This window comes from Suricata suricatta, chromosome 2, assembly GCF_006229205.1.
Source record: "Suricata suricatta isolate VVHF042 chromosome 2, meerkat_22Aug2017_6uvM2_HiC, whole genome shotgun sequence".
NCBI lineage: Eukaryota > Metazoa > Chordata > Mammalia > Carnivora > Herpestidae > Suricata > Suricata suricatta.
Window position 1 is genome coordinate 73,842,562 of NC_043701.1, and position 21,237 is coordinate 73,863,798.

Sequence of the window (21,237 nt, forward strand, 5' to 3'; positions counted from 1 at the left end):
GAGAGGGCTGTCATAAGGATACAATGGGAGAATGATATAAAGCACTGAGCACAATGTTCAACGTACAATTGGTGCATGAAAAATGAGAGTTATTATTAGCAATAGAAAATGTAGGCCACTGAGGAAATACTCAGTTATTACTATAACTGCCTGCAGCAGTATTTAATGACTAGGAATGTGGTAGGCACCATGGTTAGGGTTAGGAATTAACTGAACTTCTAAGTTTCTTAGATGTTTTCTCTGTACATTTTATTTTTTTTAATTTTTTAATGTTTTTATTTATTATTGAGACAGAGAGAAACAGAGCATGAGTGGGGGGAAAGCAGAGAGAGAGGGAGACACAGAATCTGAAGCAGGTTCCAGGCTTTGAGCTGTCAGCACAGAGCCTGATGTGGGGCTCGAACCCACAAACTGTGAGATCATGACCTGAGCCAAAGTCAGACACTCAACTGACTGAGCCACCCAGGTGCCCCATCTCTGTGCATTTTAAAATAATTTATATTTGTATGCTTTTACCATAGAAAGAAAAAGTCCCATATTAGAGGCCACACCAATAGTTTCTAGAGCAGACATAAACTTATTATGTGGATGTAAGTGAAAATTCATATTTCAGACAAAATGCCAAGATTAAAAATGTCCCCAGTCATCACATCACTATTGTCATTTTTAAAAGTAATATCATTTAAAAGTAAGTAGTATCATTTTTAAAATAAACACTAATAGTGACAATGACTAGCCAAATTTTTTTTAGAAAACTTCTAGCTGTAGTGTCAGATTCATAACATTATCTTTGGAAGACTAGTAAATAATGTGGAAAAAAAATGTCCCTGGCCATCTTCAAATAGAAATATTTCCTTTTTAAGCATCAAATCTATAACAGATTTTTTAACCTGCGGCCACATACATTTCATCAGTGATATGCTGGTTGAATGTTTCACAACCAGCTCTGAGGGGAAGGGAGGCACTTGAGTTCACCAATTTCCATGGAATGAAATACCTGACCCAGGTCTACTTCAAACTAATAATGAGTTTTCAAAACCCAGTGCTAGCCAGCACCAGCACATCACCCCGATATGGAGTAGTGTTCATAATGGTTAGGAAGTCCACCCCAACAGGGTTGTTTACAAGGGAACCAAGGAATTGACTCACAAGTAAAAGGCAAATATAAATAAATAATAGTCAGATTTTCTAGGAAAGTAACTGAAGCATTTTACAACAAGCTAATTCCATAGGTATTTTCCAGACTGCTTTCCTTTTACACTCAAATTTCCCTTTAGTGAGAGCTATAGGTGGCTGAGAATACACAAGCCTTAGATCAACTAATTCTATACTGACCCTGCCATCCTCTTAAGAGTCTTGCTAGACTGAGGGGCGTCTGGGTGGCTCAGTTGGTTAAGTGTCTGACTTCAGCTCAGGGCATGATCTCATGGTTTGTGAGTTTGAGCCCTGCGTCAGGCTTGCGTCAGGCTCTGTACTGACAGCTCAGACCGTGAAGCCTGTTTCAGATTCTGTTTCCCTCTCTCTGTGCCCCTCCCTGGCTCTCATTGACTTCCTCTAAAAAATAAACAAACATTTAAAAAAATTAAAGAAGAGTCTTGTAGACTAAAGTCTTCAGCTGGCTACTAGGGTCCCAGGTTCTCTCTGTAATCATTTAGTATTATTTACTAAAAATAATGGGGTTTGCCTCTAATTTGCCTCATTAGACTACTGCTGTCTTCCTTTCATCAGTAAACCCACCACATATGCTAATACTTTCTGTAGCCAGTAAGAGACATAGGTTCTATGAATGGGAAAGAATTAACTATCATTTAATAATGTGCTTATCTATCTGTTCTTTTATTTGGAAACAGAAAAACTTAGCTTTTAGGAATACCATTTGGGAGATAGCATGAAAACCGGAAAAAAAAAAACAAAACCCTCTTTGTCTTATTTCTAGCTTTGAACTCCACATATTCCGAGACTACTTCACTGCAGGGACCCATCACTCAACAACTAAAGGATTAAAAAAAAAAAAAGGTAGAGTTTATAAATGGAAACAAATTTAATAACCTATTTCTCTATTAATTCATAATTTTTTACTTCAAACCTGTTTAATTGCTAAAAGACAAGCTATTGAATGTGATATTCATCAATTCTACCATCTATCTGTAGTTATACTAAAAAAGCAAATTATATTATTTCTTTGGCTTAGAAGAAAACAAACCCACTGCTAAATGGAGGAATTTTGTGCATAGGTGTTGGTGACGATAGTACAGCAATGAGAATGTACTTAATGCTGCTTAAGTGTACATTTAAAGAATGGTTAAGATGGTAGAGATTATGTCTATTTTACCAAAGTTTTTGAAAACTTTTTTAAAATGTAAAGAAGAAAAATCTATTAAAGAGAAATTCTGCCACCCTGCCTGCCAGAGTTGCAACTAAGACAGTAAACCAGATTTTTAACAGATTTTTAAAAAATAAATAAAGCATGCCAGGGTGGCTCAGTCAGGTAAGTGTCCGGCTCTTGATTTCAGCTCAGGTCACAATCTCACAAACCATGAGCCTCATGTGGGACTCTGCTGGCAGCGTGAAACCTGCTTGGGATTCTCCCTCCCTCTCTCTTTCTGTCCCTCCTCGCTTGTGAGCATGTTCTCCCTCTCTCTCAAAATAAATAAACAAATAGAAAGAAAGGAAGGAAAAAAAAAGAAGGAAAGAAGAAAAGAAGGAAGCAAGCAAGCATCCTTTAACATTGTGTCTAACTTCAGACTTCAGGCATAAGGGCACTGAGTATTAGGAAGAAGCTTTTGCTCTGCTAGATGTCAATGCTATATGCTCATTTTTCTAAAAAGTCTCTTATATTCATTATCATTCACTTTGTGGGCCCAACGGATATAGTTTAATCAGGAAAACAAACAGTCAGAGTCAAAACCTACTGCATTCTTTGCCTCTCACTGGGTCAGGCAGGCCAGAGCAGTCCACTGCAGAATTCGGAATGGCCACTCTCCACCGGGAGCCACTGCTATCACATTCTGTATATTCAAAGTGGTAATCTTTCTGCAATCACAAAAATAAGCCTTTGTTAGAGCCAGTTTAATAGGACAAACTGTGCTTTCTCAATCACCCCCAACCTGCATACAAGCCTGATTCCAAACAGGACTCTCTGCTTGAATCTCAGTCTTCCCCCTATTCCATTCACACCAAGCAGGGCCTTGTTTTTTGTTTATCAAAAATAAATTAGACCAGGCATTGAGTAGACACTGAGGGTATGAGGAAGGGCAATCAATGCTCTCAAGCTGTGACCATGGACCTTGAGTCTCACCTCCCCAAAAAGCATACTAGAGCACACTTCCCTATTTCTTGTGCAGGTATTTTTAAGATCCAAATAATTGATAGATATGATTCTAAGAGCTACATAATACTAAGAAACTGAATACCACCACTGTCCCCAGTTTTTCAAAGAAAGAAGAAGCCATTCCCACTGACCTAATTCTCCGTTTAAAATTTAACAGCAGGTATAATAATTAATCATCCAAATGTTAGTAAAAGACAAACAGTTTTTTAAGCACCTTTCCCAGGCTCCATTCACACCAGCCACAGAAGGCTACCATCAATCACAGAATATAAAATAGATATTTATTACAAACGCCAACTTAAGACCAAACCCACTTATCTCTAGCTTTCAGTTGCTTTGATGTTTTCACAACAACCTCCCCTGGTCAGAGCACATTACAACTATGAGGTGCTTGAACTGAGGGAGAACAAGGACACAATGTCATTGGAGTATTTTAAGAATGCAAGAAATTCTAAATCCTCCCCCAAATATTTTCAGTTCAATATCCTATTTATTCAGCGAATATCTTGGATGTTGCGGTTTGGATTCATCCTCTCTATTTTGCCTCCCTTACCATATAAGTGACCAAAGAGAACAGAAAAATCAAGTCCTATCAATATCAGGAAATCAGGTGTGTGAGATGAGAAGGTATGTGTGTATGTGTGCATGCTTCCTCACGCACACCTGTGTACACAGAGAAAGAATATTACTTAAGAAATGGCTTCTGAAACTGGGAAGGTGTGGACTTGAATTCACACCCCACTACACCAAGTACAATCTGTGTAATACTGAGCAAGCCACTTGATTTCTCAAAGTATCCACTTTTCATTAGTAAACTTAGAATAATAGTATTTCCTACCTCGTATAGTTGTTGTAGAAATTAATTAAGATAATGCATGGAAAATGTTAGCTGTGTTAGGCTACACTGAGTTAGCACTTGATGAATGGTAGAGTTATTATCCTTACAAGGGATGGTGCGGGTGGCAAGAATGATACAGAGAAAGGAGTTAGTGGAGATGCAGTAAAGCACAAACTGAGTCTGTGAGTCTGTTTCCTCTGCTTCAGTTTCTGCATATACTTAAGATAAAATGAAAAAGGATCATAAGGTAGAGAAGGTGGAATTATCAAGCTGGAAGCAAAGGTTTTTATGCTGCATTGAGACTCTGCCTCAGAAATAAAATTTAGTATACCCCTCAGGCAATCATCTGTGAATATTATTTTTTACACTCAAATATTTGATCAAGCTTGACAACAGGTAATTTGAGATTAAGTTGACAAGATCCTGACTTCAAATATGGCTTACTGTCAGTAAAGGGCAAATCTACATACCTTTAAAAAAAATCATTAAAAACAGCCAAATAGAAAAAACTTTCCAGGAGAAAAGTTGGGAAGAGGGAGAGAAGGAGGGAGGGGGGAAGGAAAGCAGTAAAACTTCAACCTATAAAGGTTAAACACAGAAGTCATCAAGTGAAAAACAAACAACAGAACAACAAATAGGTGAAGAAACAACACACAACAAAGATTAATTAACAATCCTAGGTTTCTAAAAAACTAATCCAAGAAAGGACAAATAATTATTTGGAAATCGGATCCAAGAACATACTCAACTCATTAAAGATCAATACAAACTAAAAAAATTAAACCTCTCCAAAGAAATACAGTTTTCACCAAGTTGGCACAACATTTTAAAAATCATGTTTAAAAGTTTTCTAAGGTTGGGATGTCTGGGCGGCTCGGTCAGTTAGGCAGCTGACTCTTGATGTCTTGATGTAGCATTATGTCTACCGCCAGACCACCCAGAACGCGCCCAATCTCGTTTGATATAGGATTGAACCCCACGTCAGGCTCTGTGCAGACAGTGTGGAGCCTGCTTGGGATTCTCTCTCTTCCCCTCTCTCTGCCCCTCCCCCTCTCAAATGTATGTACTCTCTCTTTCAAAATAAATAAAAATTTTTGATAAAAGGTTTCTAAAGCTGCAGTTCAGTAAAAGGGGCACTTCTATGCCTCCCATTGCAGAGTAAACTGGTACAACCTTTGTGGAGAAAAGTGGATCAGTAGGTATCAAAGCTATAAGGCGGTCAAAAATTTGAACCCCAAGTCCCTCTGGTAGCACCCAATCTAAGGGGGAGAAACAGTTTATATGCAAAATTACTCCTCATAGCCTCCACATAACTCAAAGAAGCACCATTAATAGTTGAACATGGTAGAACCACACATTATCTGATGTTCACATGCATCTACACCACAGAGCACTCGTAAGAGGGACCTGGTTCAGGAAGGACAGTTAACAACATGGCAATGGTTCAAGTGAAACTCAGACTGGGTGAGTGATTTAGCCAGAGATACCCAGCTAGTATGTCACATAGGTGAGAGCACAAGTGAAGCCTTGTGTATATTTACCAACGTTTTCAGTTTATATAATGCCATTATGCTCAAAATAGAAGGTTGCTGTTTTGAAATAGAAGGAATGGGGAAAGTTTCTAATATAAAGCCTGATGGTTTGACAAGTCTAACAGTAACCCTAAGGATGTCACATATCCAAAGAGGATATGAGAGCACTCAGAGTAGCAGAAACCATTGGATTCCCCCTTACCTTTCACAGTTCTGGAGACAAGTCCAACATCAGTATCAGTGGGCTAAAATCAATGTGCTGGCCTCCCTCCAGAGGCTCCAGGGGAAAATCCGCTCCTTCCTTGCCTCTTCCAGTGTCTGGTGACTGCTGGCATTCATTGCCTTACATTCTGCACCTCTGCAGTCACGCAACTGCTCTTCTTCTGTCTTATTTCCCTCTGCTTCATTTATCTCCCTCTGCTTACTTGTGACTGCTTTAGGATCCACTTAGATAATAATGAATAATCCCCCCATCTTATTCACATCTTCAAAGTCCTTTTTTCCATAAAAGATAATTCATGGGTTCTAGGGATAAGGGCATACTTTTTCTGGGCAGGGAAGGCATTATTTAACCTACCACAATCCACTCTCTGGCCCCAAGGACACATGTCCCTCTCACATGCAAAATATATCTATTGTATCCCAGCATTCGCTCAAGTCTCAACCAATTACAGCATCAACTCAAAATCCCAAACATCATCTGTATCACTTCAGCTCCAAAGTCCCAGATGTAATCCTCCAAATCAGTACGGGAAGACTCTGATTATGATACACACTGAGGCAACATTCCTCTACATTTGGCACCTGTGTTACCTGCTTCCAGAATATAATGGGTTTGGACCTTAACAAGAGTTACAGACATTCTCATTAAAAAGGATAAATGGGAAGGGAGAAGGGGAAGGAATAAGCCAACAGTCTTGAGTACTTTTAAAATCTGTCAGGACAGATTCCATTAGATTTCAAGGTCTAAAAACCATCCTCTGTAGTTTATGGCTCCAACATCTGGGCCCAGAGCTCCACCTTCAGAGTTGTTCTTAGGTTGTTTAATGTTTTGCTTTGTTTTTTGAAAAGGAGAACTTCTTTGCAGCTGAGTACTTTATTAAGCCGTTTCTTGCCTGTAAAACTTTGGGATTCCTATGGCCTTCCTCCATTTCATCCATCTCCGTTCCTTTCAATTCAAGCTGGCAGTATTTCTACTATTATCAAAAACCTTGTGAGTCTCCTGTGCATGTCACAGGATTCATTCCATGATGAAGGGTCCTCCATAGATCTTTCCTGGACAGTCCCATCCCTATTCCTGACTTCTGCTGAGTGGGTTAAAGAGACACATGAGTCCGGTACCTAATTTCTTCAGCACTAGTGAAAGGTTTTCCAGACATGTTCTTGGGCTTCTCTCCACAGTGGTGGGTCTCCTGATTTTAGCATTATTTGCAACCTGGACAAAATGAGAATTTCCCAAATCATCAAGTCTGGTTTCCTTTTTATTTAAGAATTCTTCCTTCAATTTATCTATTCCCTCTCACATTTTATAATAAGCAGCAAGAAGGAACCAGGCCATACCTTTAATACTTTGCTCAGAAATCCTCCTCTGGAAAGATCCAAGTTCATCACTTACAAGTGTTGACTTTCACACAGGCAAAGAACAAAATTCTTCTACATTTTTCCCTACTATGTAACAAGGATCATCTTTCTTCCAATACCTGGTGGCTTCCTCCTCATTTTCTTCTCGGCCCTAACCAGTAGCACCTTTACTATCTCTACTAACATTCTGCTCAGGGTAGTTTACATTTTCCCTACTGTGCTCCTCACTGCGTCCTCACTGGCAGAGTCTTTGATACTCACATTTCTGCCAACAGTCTCTTCCAGACAATCCAGACTTTTCCTCTAATGTGCCTTAAACTTCTTCCAGTTTCTGCTCCTTATCCAATTCTAATGCCACTTCCACATTTTTAGGTATTGGTCACAGCACCTCCCCACTTCCGGTAGCTATCTCTGGACTGGTTTGCCATGCCCGGTATAACAAACTGCCACAAATTTAGCACAGAAATGTCTCCTCACAATGCTGGAGGCCAGTAGTCTAAGTATCACTGAGGCACCTGCCAGGCCATGCTCCCTCTGGAGATTCCAGGGAAGAATCCATTCCTTGCCTTTTCCAGCTTCTGCTGGCCACTGGCATCTGTTGGCTTGCGGCCACATCACTCCATTCCCTGCCTCTGTGCCTTCTTTCTCCTCCCTTCGTGACTGCATTTAGGGCCCACTGAGATAATCTCCCACCTCCAAATTCTTAGGCACATCTTCGAAGCCTTTTGTTGTTGTTGTTTATCATGAAAAGGTAATGTTCACAGGTCCAGGGATTAGGACTTGGGTGGGGGAGTGTTATTCAGTCTATCACAACCCCCTATTGCAGAAGAGCCTTGACCAGCCTGGCACTTACATAATGCCTGTCTTGTTTCTCTTCTTCCCACTTATTTGTATGAAGAAGTCTTTCCTATTTTCCATATCCCACTGAGATGATCTTGGTCCTCATAGGTAAAATTCAGGTAATTTGTTATCATTCTTCCAAAATAATGATGCTGAGAAGTCTGACATGAATTTCAAACAAAGGCCTCGGAATAAGCTAGGAAGCTCAGAAAGCTCTCTTCTACCAATGCCTCCGTGCCATTCAGGTTGCCAGTTAGGAGATGAGAACAGTAAAAAGAACAGGTCAAAGGTATATCATATTTTCTGGCTGTAATGGCAGATGTCATACACCAATTAATTTTCCTAAAGTTCATTTTTCATATATAGTTTATTGTCAAATTGGTTTCCATATAACACCCAGTGCTCTTCCCCACAAGTGCCCTCCTCCATGACCATCATCCACCTTCCTACCTCCCCCTTCAGCCCTAAAAACTCCTTATCCTATCTGCCTCCTCCCATTTGCCTCTAGAAGGCCACAGCTCCTCTATGTTACAAAATGCTTAGGATTGCAGCAGGAGGCTTTAATGTGTTTATTTATAATTTAAAAATATTGAAAGCAGACCTACTTGATGAAGAGGGCAACATTTAGGGTCAGGAATTTAAATCGTAGCCCAAGTCAGATGGGTTTTAAATTATTTAATAGGTTATTTCATCTGGGCTGATAACAGAGAATTTTCTTTAAAATCTCTGTTTGAAGGCAACCCTTAAATCCATACCAAATATGTAAGAAATAGTGTAATGTAGTAAAATCACTAAAGATACAATACATACTCCTCAAATACTCTGATTGGTATTCAAGGTACTGAATAAAGAGAATTACAGCAAATAAAAGTTTTCAGATTTATACATAATATCCCAAAACTCTAGCCCCAGACCCATATAAACCATTGAGCATTTACAGTGATCCCTTGATAATGGGAATTTCCCAGGTGTTAAAGGCCTATTAAAAAGGTACTTTTTTCCTTATACCAATATAGAATGTGTCACAGATTTTATTTATCATGAATTAGCAAGTCAATCAATGACATGTTATAACCAATACCAAGGAGAATCCAAGGAACACACATAAGCTGGCAATCAGGAAAGTGAAATGAACTAAGAGATGCAGAAAAGGTAAATATCCGGAGGATAATGATCAATTAATTGGACTCCAAAGAATAAGACACACCTTCATTTCCATGGACAAGAGACATGTGTATTACTATTTGTTTCCTACAACTCAACCATGTTGTAAATAGTTCAGAGACAAAGGTATAGGCCCCTAGAGCAACCGATCATTCAAGCAAGGGGCACCACGCAGGAATCTTTTCTGCCTATTTCAACATGTTTCACAAGTTTCCCTGGCAAGTTGAGGGAGCAGAATTCCTGACAATTTCAGGGCTCCAAACAGTTTATTGCCAAACATAATGACGCAAGTCAGAGAGTGCCCTAAAAACAAGGCAGCGTCCGCTCACAAGCCACGCTCTCCAAATCATAAGCTGGACGAAGCTCTTGGACCAGCCGCACACAGAAGATGGCAGCTATTCAGACATGTTCACAAATCCCAGAATGCTCAGGCTTGGAGACACTGCCCCAAATAACAAAACGATGGGATCCTTTGAAAACTTTGCAACGTAAATATGTGGGAAACAGAGAACAACACAAAAACAAATAGAACATAGAATTACTACTGATCACCAAATACTAAAGGAAAGATTATCCCTCAACAGACATCCTGGTACACCCCCCACATACACATACTCACAAATAAAATACAGGCACAAACTCTCAAAAAGCGAAAACTCAAACCATGTTACCTCACAACTAAAACTAAGACACAAAATATGAGGATATACCGGAATAAACACTGGAGTCCCCAAGTACCCCTGACAAACACTGTCCTTGACCAACCTTAGCGCAGGCTCCTCTAAACTACCTCCCCAGTGAAGCCTTGGCCTTTAGGCGTCTGTGTTCATCTCTGCATCACCCAGTTTTAGAAGTCAGTCTACCCAGAATCTCTCCCACTTATACTTGATGGATCCCACCCCCCTGCTTACCTATAAAATCCTATTTGTCCATGTGATATTCAAAACCAAACCCATTTCTGTACTAAGGTCTCTTTTCTGCGACTACAACAGTTCCTGAATAAAATCTGCTTTTTACTGCATGAACTACCAACCAGTTCCGGTTTCCCCTGACATCCCCAAATACAAAAGTTGTTTATATTTCAAAAGCTTGTGGCACCCACAAAAAACATGGGATATTACCTCCCAAGCACAACTGTTAGAATTTAAACTACACATAAGCTAGACAATGATTTTAATAACTCTCACATATAAAAATAATAAGCATATATGCATACATATCTTGACAATACACATATTTTATGAGACTAACATATATAATGATTCGTGGCTTTAACAATATATATCATTTATATACATTAACATTAATATATACCACTCTTTACTACGTGGCACTTAGTTTATTAAAAAAGTACTATGGCCTAAGTGCTATGGGGAAGATCTAAAATAATTAAAACACATAGTCCTTGAACTCAAGCTTATCATTTTGTTGGGAGTGGACAGGACACACACATACACACACACACCATATAATTTCATAAAGATTAAGGGCTCCAGAGTAGAACATAAGTATCACAGGTCAGTGTCAAGTAAAAACTCCTTCTGGTGACAATTACCAACAAGCATCCCTAACTCTCCCGTAAGGTACCATGCTGTTCCACTTCTCAATAAATTCATCACAGCAGATTTTTCCCAAGCCCTCTAGCACATATCTATTGTAGAGGCCATTTCAGGAAAACAGGCTTGAGCAATAGAAGTGATCACCTGGCTGAATACAGACAGGCCTATCTAGGGGACCCACCTCAAAACAACCAGGCACAGCTGCCCAAAAGGGGGAAGATTCTGGGGTGCCTGGGTGGCTCAGTGGTTAGGCATCCAACTTGAGCTCAGGGCATGATGTAACAGTTTGTGGGTTCAAGCCCCACGTCAGGCTCTATGCTGACAGATCAGAGCCTGGAGCCTGCTTCGGATTCTGTGTCTCCCTCTCTCTCTCTCCCTGTCCGCTGCTCATGCTCTATGTCTCTCAAAAATAAACATTTAAAAAAAATCTTTTTAAGTGGGGGAAAGTTCCATACATCACCACACCTCCTCACCTCCTCCCTTTTAAAACAGTCCATTCCCACAGCCTTGCTGCAGACAGCCCCTCCTCTGCTGTCCTGGGTTCCGCTCTCTTGAGGTATATTCCAAAAACTTCTATCACCTATGTCCTGCCCCAGGTAAATTCTTGTCACCGCTCTCACCACCAACTTCCAACATGTCAGTCACCCCACATTTGGGGGGCTCTCATGACACCCCATTTAGAAACCACAACTATTTCTTAGCACCCAAATGGCTTGCTTTTTAGGATCCATGCTCTTTGGAAAAATAAGGTAGAATGTGCATGATATGACCTCATTATGTAATGATTTCAGAGTCAGGCCAGATTTCTGTGAGCTGGAATCATGTGAGAAGCCTTTGCGGAGAAAGCCCTGAAAGATAGCAGGGTGTGTATGCATTCTAGTGCTACCAGTTCCTTCATAAATAGCTAGTTTGATAGGGTGTGACAAACAGTAAGATGAAGTCTGAAAATGATATGCCTGAAGATATGCAGTGAAATAGAGTAGGCTGAGGGTGGAAAGACAGATGAGTGACTGACTGAACTAATAATAAAAGAATAAATGAAATGGCCTGGTCTTTGGTAGAAGACCCCAGTGGAACGCTGTGGAAGACTTCAGTGGAACTCTGAGGTTTGTTCATGGCAGTGATCCGTCGATGAGAAATTCAGCTCCCAGATGGTCCCTGCTTAGCCCCTGTAGGCAACTAAGAGGTGACCACAGTTAATTATAGAGACCCAGTAGATGAGCACAAACTGTACTCAAAAGAATAGAGGCAGTTAGAGGACTCAGGAGTCAAAGAAGGAAAAGTGCTGATACCTAAGAGATCATACACACAGGAACAGGACAAAAAGAAGCAAACCTAATCCATTTTCTTCATATATGGTTCCTTCTTGAATATTTTTATGTAAAGTTGAGAATAGCATACCCTGTATTTGATGAGACTGCAGCTCCTTTGGGAGGAAAGCTCTCGAATCTAAGTGCTCAGCCAACAGCTTGGCACCCATATTTGAGAAAGTGAGAAGCAAGAAGGACAAAGAACAAGAGCCTGTATTGCCTCACACGAATACTTCAACTCCAATTTCAGTGAGTGAGCAAACTCACACTACTTACGTCGGAAGGTCAAAAACGTGAGAATATTTACTGCAGACACATGCATCTTATAATAAAAACTTCCTTAGCCCACATTATCAAGTACATGTGCACAGTAGCAATGTGCAGTAATATTTATATTCAGATTTTTCTTTTAAAAAAGGAACACGGAGTTACCATGGGAACCTAAGGCTAAATGAAGTAATAGGTATCTGATCTATTTATGACACATCCTCTTTTCTACATTTGCAGACACTACTGCTTTTGAGAAATTATTTTGACAAAGTTCAAGGTCTTTCTCTGTAAACAATGCCTTACAAGTATTCAGTTCATTTTGTAAATCAGTATGTATTTATTGAGCACCTCCCATGTGCCAAGTGTAGACACGGGGGGCTACTTCAGTGAACAAAGTGGCCTAATCCCTCCTCTCACAGTGCTTACATTTTTATTGACAGTGAAAGTGCCCAGGGCTTCTTGGAACCATCCAGTCTAGACCATTTTCCTTCTATGGTGTCTCAGTGCAAGCTTCTAAAGGGTTAGGCAAAGAACTGGAAACAAGAGACCCAGATCCCAATCTCACCTGTACCAGGGTGAAAGTGAGGTAGGGAAATGGAAGGGACCCCACCAGAGAAAACGTTGGTTTTTGTCCTTTGCTTCTTTTCCAGCTTCTATTTCTACTAGGATCTATACCCCTACCCCACTCTGCACATGTCTTATAATGCCAATACCATATGTCCTCCTTGCAAGGGACAAGGAGTTAATCATTTCTCTAGAATAGATACCATCTAAGGAAGGACCAGGTGAGAATGACCAGAGACAGCTATCATAGGCATATTCCAGACCACCAGAGCTAGACATCTCCACACTAAGGCCCCCTGGTTCCAAGGAAGAACACCCAGGCTCTTGTCTTTGGTCTAAGCAGTTCCTGGATGCCTAGGCAGATACACGCACCTGACCACCATCCTCAATAAAATCTCCAAATAATGACAAGCCTCATGCTTCTTTTCTTTCTGAGTCTCCCAGATACTCTGCCCATATCTCTTCCTCTGTATCTTCAATAAACTCTGGTTTCACCTCCTGTTGGCTCACAATCCATCTCCATCCAGCGTGAAAGCAAGGACCCTCTAGGCTGGTCCTGAAGGACACCCTCTGGGTCCTTAGGCTCAGCCTGCCGGCACCAAAATATAAGCCCTGAGCAACTCAACCATCTGCACTCAAGTTTCTCCTAATCTTTAGAAGAAAAGTCTATTGAGTTATAGTCTATATCTCATATTTTCATTGTTCTTAATAAAGGGGAACCAACTACCTCCTGTACTACCCTGCATTGTCAGGGAAAGTTCCCAAAAATTAATATTCTAAACCAAGTCTACCCATAAATAAATGAAGAAAACATCATTTTTCTCAAAAAGTTTACAGCTAATATCATCTATAATAGTCCCAATATTGGAAATATTAACTTAAAACTCTCATATAAGGCACTGAGTAAAATGTATTAAAAAGTCTTTAAGAGGCACCTGGGTGGCTCAGTGGGTTGAGCGTCCAACTTCAGCTCAGGTCATGATCTCATGGTTCATGAGTTTGAGCCCTGCGTCAGGCTTGCTGCTGTCAGTGCAGAGCCTGCTTCAGACCCTCTGTTCCCCCCACCCGCCCATCCATGTTCTCTCTCAAAAATAAATTTTAAAAAGCTTTAAACATGTGCAATCACTATTATATTATCTAACTACATTTAAACTTCCTGAATTGAACATGTGTTTATCTTTGCTCCCACAAACCCACAAGAGTTTCTCAAGGGAGCAAAGAGTAAAATCCTAATACTTTAAGATGTCAAACATAAAAAGATTAGAAGTGAAAATGACAATCAACACAGATGTTAACAATTTTTTAGAAGATGGAAAGCCTAAGATGAGCTTTATTGACTTAACCACAGCAAGAAAGTCTGAAAGCTAAGGGCTACATAGGCAGATGACCACAAGAAGAAAGCTGATGTGAAATGCGGGAACTCTCAGAACTGACAGCACCAAACATCTCAGAAAGCAAATAAAATCTACAAACAGCAAGACTGGTTGAAAACCTGTTTGAGGATGTAGACCCCTACCTCCCAATTCCCTTCCACATCATGACAAGAGATGAGAATTATTTCCTCTGGAAAAAGCAGAATAGGGGGTTTAAAGATTCAGGGACATGAGTGCAGCAAATGGAAGGAAAGGCCTCTTGACTGAAAACAGGGGGACATGTGAAGAGCTTACATACCGAATGATGAGACCCGCCTCAGAGACACTTCCCTATCAACACTTAATGACAATGCCAAGCCCAGCCAACTCCAACACTAGTGTCCTTTCCACTTGGACCATCATCCCTAAACACTAGCAGAGCTATCTTCCTGCTCCCAAAGGAGCCCTCAGGAGCTGTGACACCTCACATTAGGACAGTTACCCCTATCACATCCCCTGATTCTCATATATGCTTACCTTAGAATTGAGATTAGCTAGAATCTTAATTTTGTCCACTGTCCACAAATACGATAATCATTTTTGTTATTAACAATAACATTTGCAGAACCCTATAAGCTTTCCAAAATAATGTTAGTAAGATTTTCCGACTCTAGCTGGGCCACAGCATAGTCCTATATAGTAGGCAAGGGTCTTATTTCCATCATCATGGCCACTGTCCTGCTTCAGTCCCCATCCTCTACTGCCTGGATGGCTATTAGCAGCAGCCGAGTGGCATCCAGCTTCTGCACCTGCTCCGCCATGACACTCGCAGCCAATTCTAATTACCATCCCTGCTCAAAATCCTACATCAACTGCCACTTGGCTGAGGAGAAAAGCACATAATCCTAGCATATAAAAAGGCCTTTCTTGATTTGTTCTCTGCTTCTCCACATTTCGTTTCTCAACCTGTTTCGTGTGTGAAATATCGAAATGGGATCATATATGCTATATGCTTTATAGCACATGACTTGTTCTCTGTCTGGAAGGCTCTCTCTGACTGTACCTGCTAATAACGTAAGGACATGTATGCAGTAACAAAGCACCATGTAGCAGGCTCTCTTTCAGGCTCATCCCTAACATTTGTAGGATCAAAGACAAGGGTCTAAACAGAGGTGTTCTTCCTCTTCTATGCCCACCCACACCTTAAACAGCCTCCAACACATACAAGGACAATGCCCGCTGCACATCCATGGTCTGTCAGTGCTGCTCCCACAGGCTACAATCAGGATGCACCTGGGAAAAGCCCATAAAGGTCCTGGAAGGAGACTGGGCCTTTAAAGCATCCAATTCCAAAGTCATGTCATCTAGAGCATGGCATACAAGGGTGGGGTACAGGACGTCAGGTGGGTTGCCTGGCCCACTAACTACATGACAAGAGGAGGAACACAGCTGGAAGAGAACCAGGATTAGCCCTTTACTGCAGGGACCAAGGTAGGAGTCTGGTCTATAGGGGGCAATGATCCCCACTATAACACTCACACAAAAAAGACATTTTAGATAGAATTTACTAGGAGGGAGGAAGAAGGTCTGAAGGTCTACCTTCAGAGGGGTTTCGTGAGTGGAGGTAATATTTTTTTCTTTTTTTCCCCCTAACCTCAATTAAAACTGCATAGTGATATGTAGAAGGCCAATTTTTCAAAAGGGGAAAAGCCAAATCCTTGGCCATCCATCTGTTCTGTCCAATTACATATGGCTGCAAGCTTATCTGTGTGTAACAGCAACTATACATTTTTTAAATTTCCTTTAAATGTGTATTTTTGAGAAAGAGAGAGAGAAGGAGAGAGCATGAGCAGGGGAGGGGCAGAGAGAGAGGGAGACAGAATCCCAAGCGGGCTCCAGGCCCCAAGCTGGCAGTACAAAGCCCAATGGGGAGCTCAAACCCATAAATCATAAGATCATGACCTGAGCCTGAAACTGAAAGGGCACCTTTACTTCCGCAAAACTTGAGCAACTACTTACTATTTAATAAGCACCAAGAGAAACTGCATCAAAAGTTTCAAAAATGTATTAAAGGGGCAGCTGGGCTTAGTCGGTTAAGCGTCCAACTTCAGCTCAGGTCATGATCTCATGGTTTGTGAGACTGAGTCCTGCATTGGTCTCTGTGCTGACAGCAACAGAGTCTGCATGGGATGATTCTCTCTCCCTCTCTCTGTGCCCCACAACCCTCACTCACACACACTCTCTCCCTCAAACTAAACTTAAAAAAAATACAAAAACTTGAAAATCTAAAAGTGCAATAATAAGAGACTAATAAATTATTGTGTAGTCATGACAGGATTTTATGTAGTCCATTATAAAATGATAATGCCAATCCCATATTTAGTAACAAAAATATTGCTGACATTTAAGTGTAATATAAGTGTTAAGAAACACTATGTTTGAAGCATTTTAAAGTGTATGAGTATACAATCAGTACAAAGAAAAGTGACTCAAGGTATATATACCAAAAGGTTGACAATAGTGAACTGAATGCTGAACATAGTGATTTCTATTTTCTCTTTTGTGATTCTGTATTTTCAAGCTTTTCTACAGTTTAAAATGTATTATTTTCTCTAAATTCATACCTGCTCTGCTAAGACAGAAAAAAAATGCTCAGATTTCTCTTGACTTTAGGATAAGGTACCTGGCAGGACATGCAAAAATTCAAAGGGTATTACTGAAGAGTTATTCCATTACCATTCATTAGCACCACAGTCTAGATTAGTTTCTCTGATGAGTGTCAATCACCAGACAAGGCTTTAAGGGCAAAGGTCCCAAGACATAGATCAGATAAATTCTGTACAAGGTAACATGGAAGACAAGATCCAGAGCTTAAGTACTGGATAAGCAGGCAGATAGAAGGAGGATTCTTCTACAAGGAGGAAAAAGAAAAATGCCAAATGTCAGAAGGGAAGAAAGAGAACAAGAAGGTATAAGAGTTCTGAAAACACACTTGCTGGCTTCATAACTTGGGCCAGGAAAAGGTAAAGTCTACATCTGAATTCAGCCGAGCCACTGGCCAAGTTCAGACAGAAAATATTTATAAAAATACATTTTAAATTCAAAAGCTAATAATTGTCAATGCTGCCACTTGAAATTGAGGTTTACTTAAAGTGTGTCTACAGAAATAGCATAAGTGATAAGTGGCTCTGAACATTTTGACATCTCAATCATGTTTTTGTTTGCGAATTTTGAGCGCTGAGTAAAAATAAGCTGCTTAAGTTCTTTTGCACTCAACTGATGCTATAAGAATCTCTCAAATCAACACAATTTTCTAAAATCCTAATAAATCCTAATAATACCTACTGTCATTACTACACTCCTAGAAAACTTAAAATATCTATTAAAAGGTTTTTCTTTTTCATCAGAAAGAATAAGAGTTGTTCTGTCTGACGAGCATCCTTTTCCAATGCCTATCAGGTAACAGCATGCCTCTTGCCCTAATTAACTTTCAGGGAACTATTGTAAAATCCCATACAGTTCTGACCAGGCAGCCTAGAATACCAGGTTCTAATATGGACCTGTTATCTGCCCAGTATTAGCAAATACTCACTGGTGTCAGCCAACATGGATAAAGCCCACTGCAGCTTCTTTTTCCCAACTTGCCCAAAAAACAAGTCAAGACAAAACAAAACACAGCAGGTAGATTAGGGAAGAAAACCACAACTTGAATGACAACAAGCACACTGGTCCTTAGTTTGCCAGTTTTCTTCTTCCTTTCTCTCCTGGCTTTGTGCCAAAGGTGGGCCAAGTCAGGGAACTGTCTGGTGGGTGCAGACTGCAAAGCTCCAGGAGAATCCTATCTTTCTGGTCACAAGACCAAGATAAGTGAGCTCTGTTGGCTGGATGATGGTGGACAGGGAGGAGGGTACCATGGGCTTCATTTTTTCCCCCTCTTTTTTCTCTTCCAGCCCTGCCCCAAAGCCAGCCCCAGTCTTAGACCTGCACTGATGCCACCTTAGTGACCTAGACAGCCGAGACCCCAAGAGAAAACCCATCTCTCTGGATAAAAGAACAGGAACAGGGGCTTCTGCTGTACAGAGTTCAGGAGAAAATCCTTGTTCTTCACCCTTCCTTCTCTTGTCACTTCACCCTAGTCAGGCAGAATCACAGAAAACCATGGAGGCTAAAATATGCAGTATTCTATCTTGCTGGCCACAGAAGATAGAAAAGGGAATCCCTGAGGAAATACCCCAGAGTGACGGGGAAAGAGATCGTCCAGTGTTATGTATGGACCCACATAAGCCCCAGGCTCACCTCTAAGTGGGGCCCGTGTGGGATAGAGAAAAAGAAACATAGCAGTGCCACAGAGAACTCAGGTAAGGTATAAACCACCACCCCAACTAAACCCCGAGGGGCTCAAGCAGGAGGCAGACAACTCCAACCACCAGAAATAAAAATTGGCCAATGCTCTGAAAACTGAATTAACATCAGAAATGCTATGTACAAAAAAAGGTGATGGTCTAATCCTAACCATTTCAAGTGTCTGTTAAAACAAACAAACAGAACTCTACAGAGGATTTTTAAAGGATCCAGAAGTCTCACAGCCGATTTTTTTTAAATGGAGGTATAACTGACATATAACATTATATGAGTTTCAGGTGTGCAACAGTGATCAATATTTGTATGTATTGCACAATTATCACCAGTTAGTTAACATCCATCATCACACATATGTCCAAAACTTTTTCTTGTGATAGGAACTTTTAAAATTTACTGTCTTAGCAACTTTCAAATGTGCAGTACAGCATTATAAACCACAGTCATCCTGCAGCACAGGACAGCCCCGTGACTTATCACTGGAAGTTGTGTCTTTCGACCCTTGTCCCCCATTTTGTCCACCCCCAACACTCTGCGTTTGGCAACCACCAGTCTGTTCTCTGTACCTAGGTACAACATAATATTTTAAATATCCAGAATAAAAGGCAAAATTATTTTGACCTACAAGGAATGAGGAAAAACCTGACCAATATTCAAAATCAATTGGTATACAATAACTCAAAATGCACAGATATTAAAATGATCAAAGAATTTTTGGGCACCTATGTGGCTCAGACAGTTGAACATCCGACTTCAGCTCAAGTCATGATCTCACGGTTCGTGAGTTCGGGCCCCGCATCCGGGTCTGTGCTGACAGCTAGTTCAGAGCCTGGAGCCTGTCTTCAGATTCTGTGTCTCCCTCTCTCTCTGACCCTCCCCTGCTTGCACTGTCTCTCTTTGTCTCTCAAAAATAAATTTAAAAAAAAAACAAAAAAACTATCAAAGAATTTAAAGCAGCTATTATAATCATCCCTCATGAAGTCAAGATGTTCAAAAGCCCGAGGTCCCCATGGCTGTTCCACATTTCAACCGATTCTTGGAGCTACCCCAACAACACATGCACTCAACACCCTGTTTTAAAGGTGAAACTGATTTGAGCTGGGTTCCCACCACCTTCAACCAAGAGTGCGGACAGATACTTGAGATATGGGGTGGCTCCATGATAGCAACTCGTATCCAAGACTGTCTCAAATCCCAGATCAGGCAAATGATTGCAGTGGTTGTGACAGCTGTCAACCATTATTGATTAACATACACCAGTCACAGGGCCATGTTCTTCCCACGAATCTCGAAGCTGTCCTAACCTTCAAAGGCAGAGTTTTTATAGATAAGGCAACTGGCAAATATTTAAGGAACCTCCCAATGTCATACAGCTGATCTATAGCAGGGCTAGGAATAGAACCTAATCTAACCCTAAATCTGCCAAATTCCAAAGTATGTCATCTGTGACCATGAGTTTCCTTGTTAGATCCTGAGAGCTAATGACAAATCTTAAAATCTTAGAAGCAGAAATCAATATAAAAACTGCTACTTCATCACCAGTCTCTGAACATCACAGACAGAAGAATTCCAAGCAGCGATTCCCTTTGCCTAATCCCTCCCCACACTTCCCTGTGCTTATTCCATCACACTGTGGCCTGGGGAATCATGACCTCAGAGCAGATTTAAAAACAATTCTACACAAGTTACTTGCTCCAGGATATCTTTAATTTCTACAGTAAGGCTTCTAATTATTCAGTTTTGTCCGTCTTCCTCTTATGTTGGTTTTAAAATAATATTTAATGTTTTGTTTTCTAACTACAAAACAATCCAGGGTCAGTGTGACAAGTTTAGAAAATACAGAAACACACAAGACAATAAATATCTGTTATAATCTCACCAACCAGAAATAACTACTGTTAGGATGTCAGTCATTTTTCTAAACAGGTTTTTATCTCAAAAACTGTTATATCATTTATATTACCTATTTTATATTAATTCATAAATATTTACTCTGGAAATATTAGAAAATACAGATAAGGATAGCTTTCCTCTCTACAGGTTTCTCTTAATACATTTTTAATTTTTTTAATGTTTATTTATTTTTGAAGGAGAAAGGGGGAGTGCCAAAAGGGAGGGGGACAGAGGATCCAAAGCAGGCTCCAAGCTGACAGCAGAGAGTCGGATGCAGGGCTCAAACTCAGGAACCACAAGATTATGACCTAAGCCAAAGTCAGAGACTTAACCATGAGCCCCCCAGATACCCCTTGATTCATCTTTTTAAAAGCAATATATAACAGTCGCTTCCAACAAGAAAATGAAACATTTGTCTTTCCAAAATATAATACACATCTCTATACACAGGAATGAATTAAGACAAAAATATATAAGGCACACTAGTTAGAAATTATAAAGTCTAGAAGACTTCTGGTGGAGTCTGCCAGGTTTTCCATGTAGAGTATCATGTCATCTGCAAAAAGTGAAAGTTTCACTTCTTCTTTGCCAATTCTGATGCCTTTTATTTCTTTTTGTTGTCTGATTGCTGATGCTAGGACTTC

General features: G+C 40.4%; 1 protein-coding gene across 4 annotated transcripts in view; it reads right to left on the reverse strand.

The window, feature by feature from the left end:
- Positions 1 to 21,237, reverse strand: part of KIAA1324L (KIAA1324 like) — a 179,149-nt gene that overhangs the window by 86,607 nt on the left and 71,305 nt on the right. For 2 of the 4 annotated variants that reach the window (XM_029928244.1, XM_029928252.1), the window contains exon 2: positions 2,913 to 3,033. The gene's annotated coding sequence lies outside the window, so the exon portion shown is untranslated. Of the gene's footprint in view, positions 1 to 2,912; positions 3,034 to 21,237 lie in introns of those variants that run through there. The other 2 variants (XM_029928237.1, XM_029928227.1) reach the window with 1 other exon arrangement.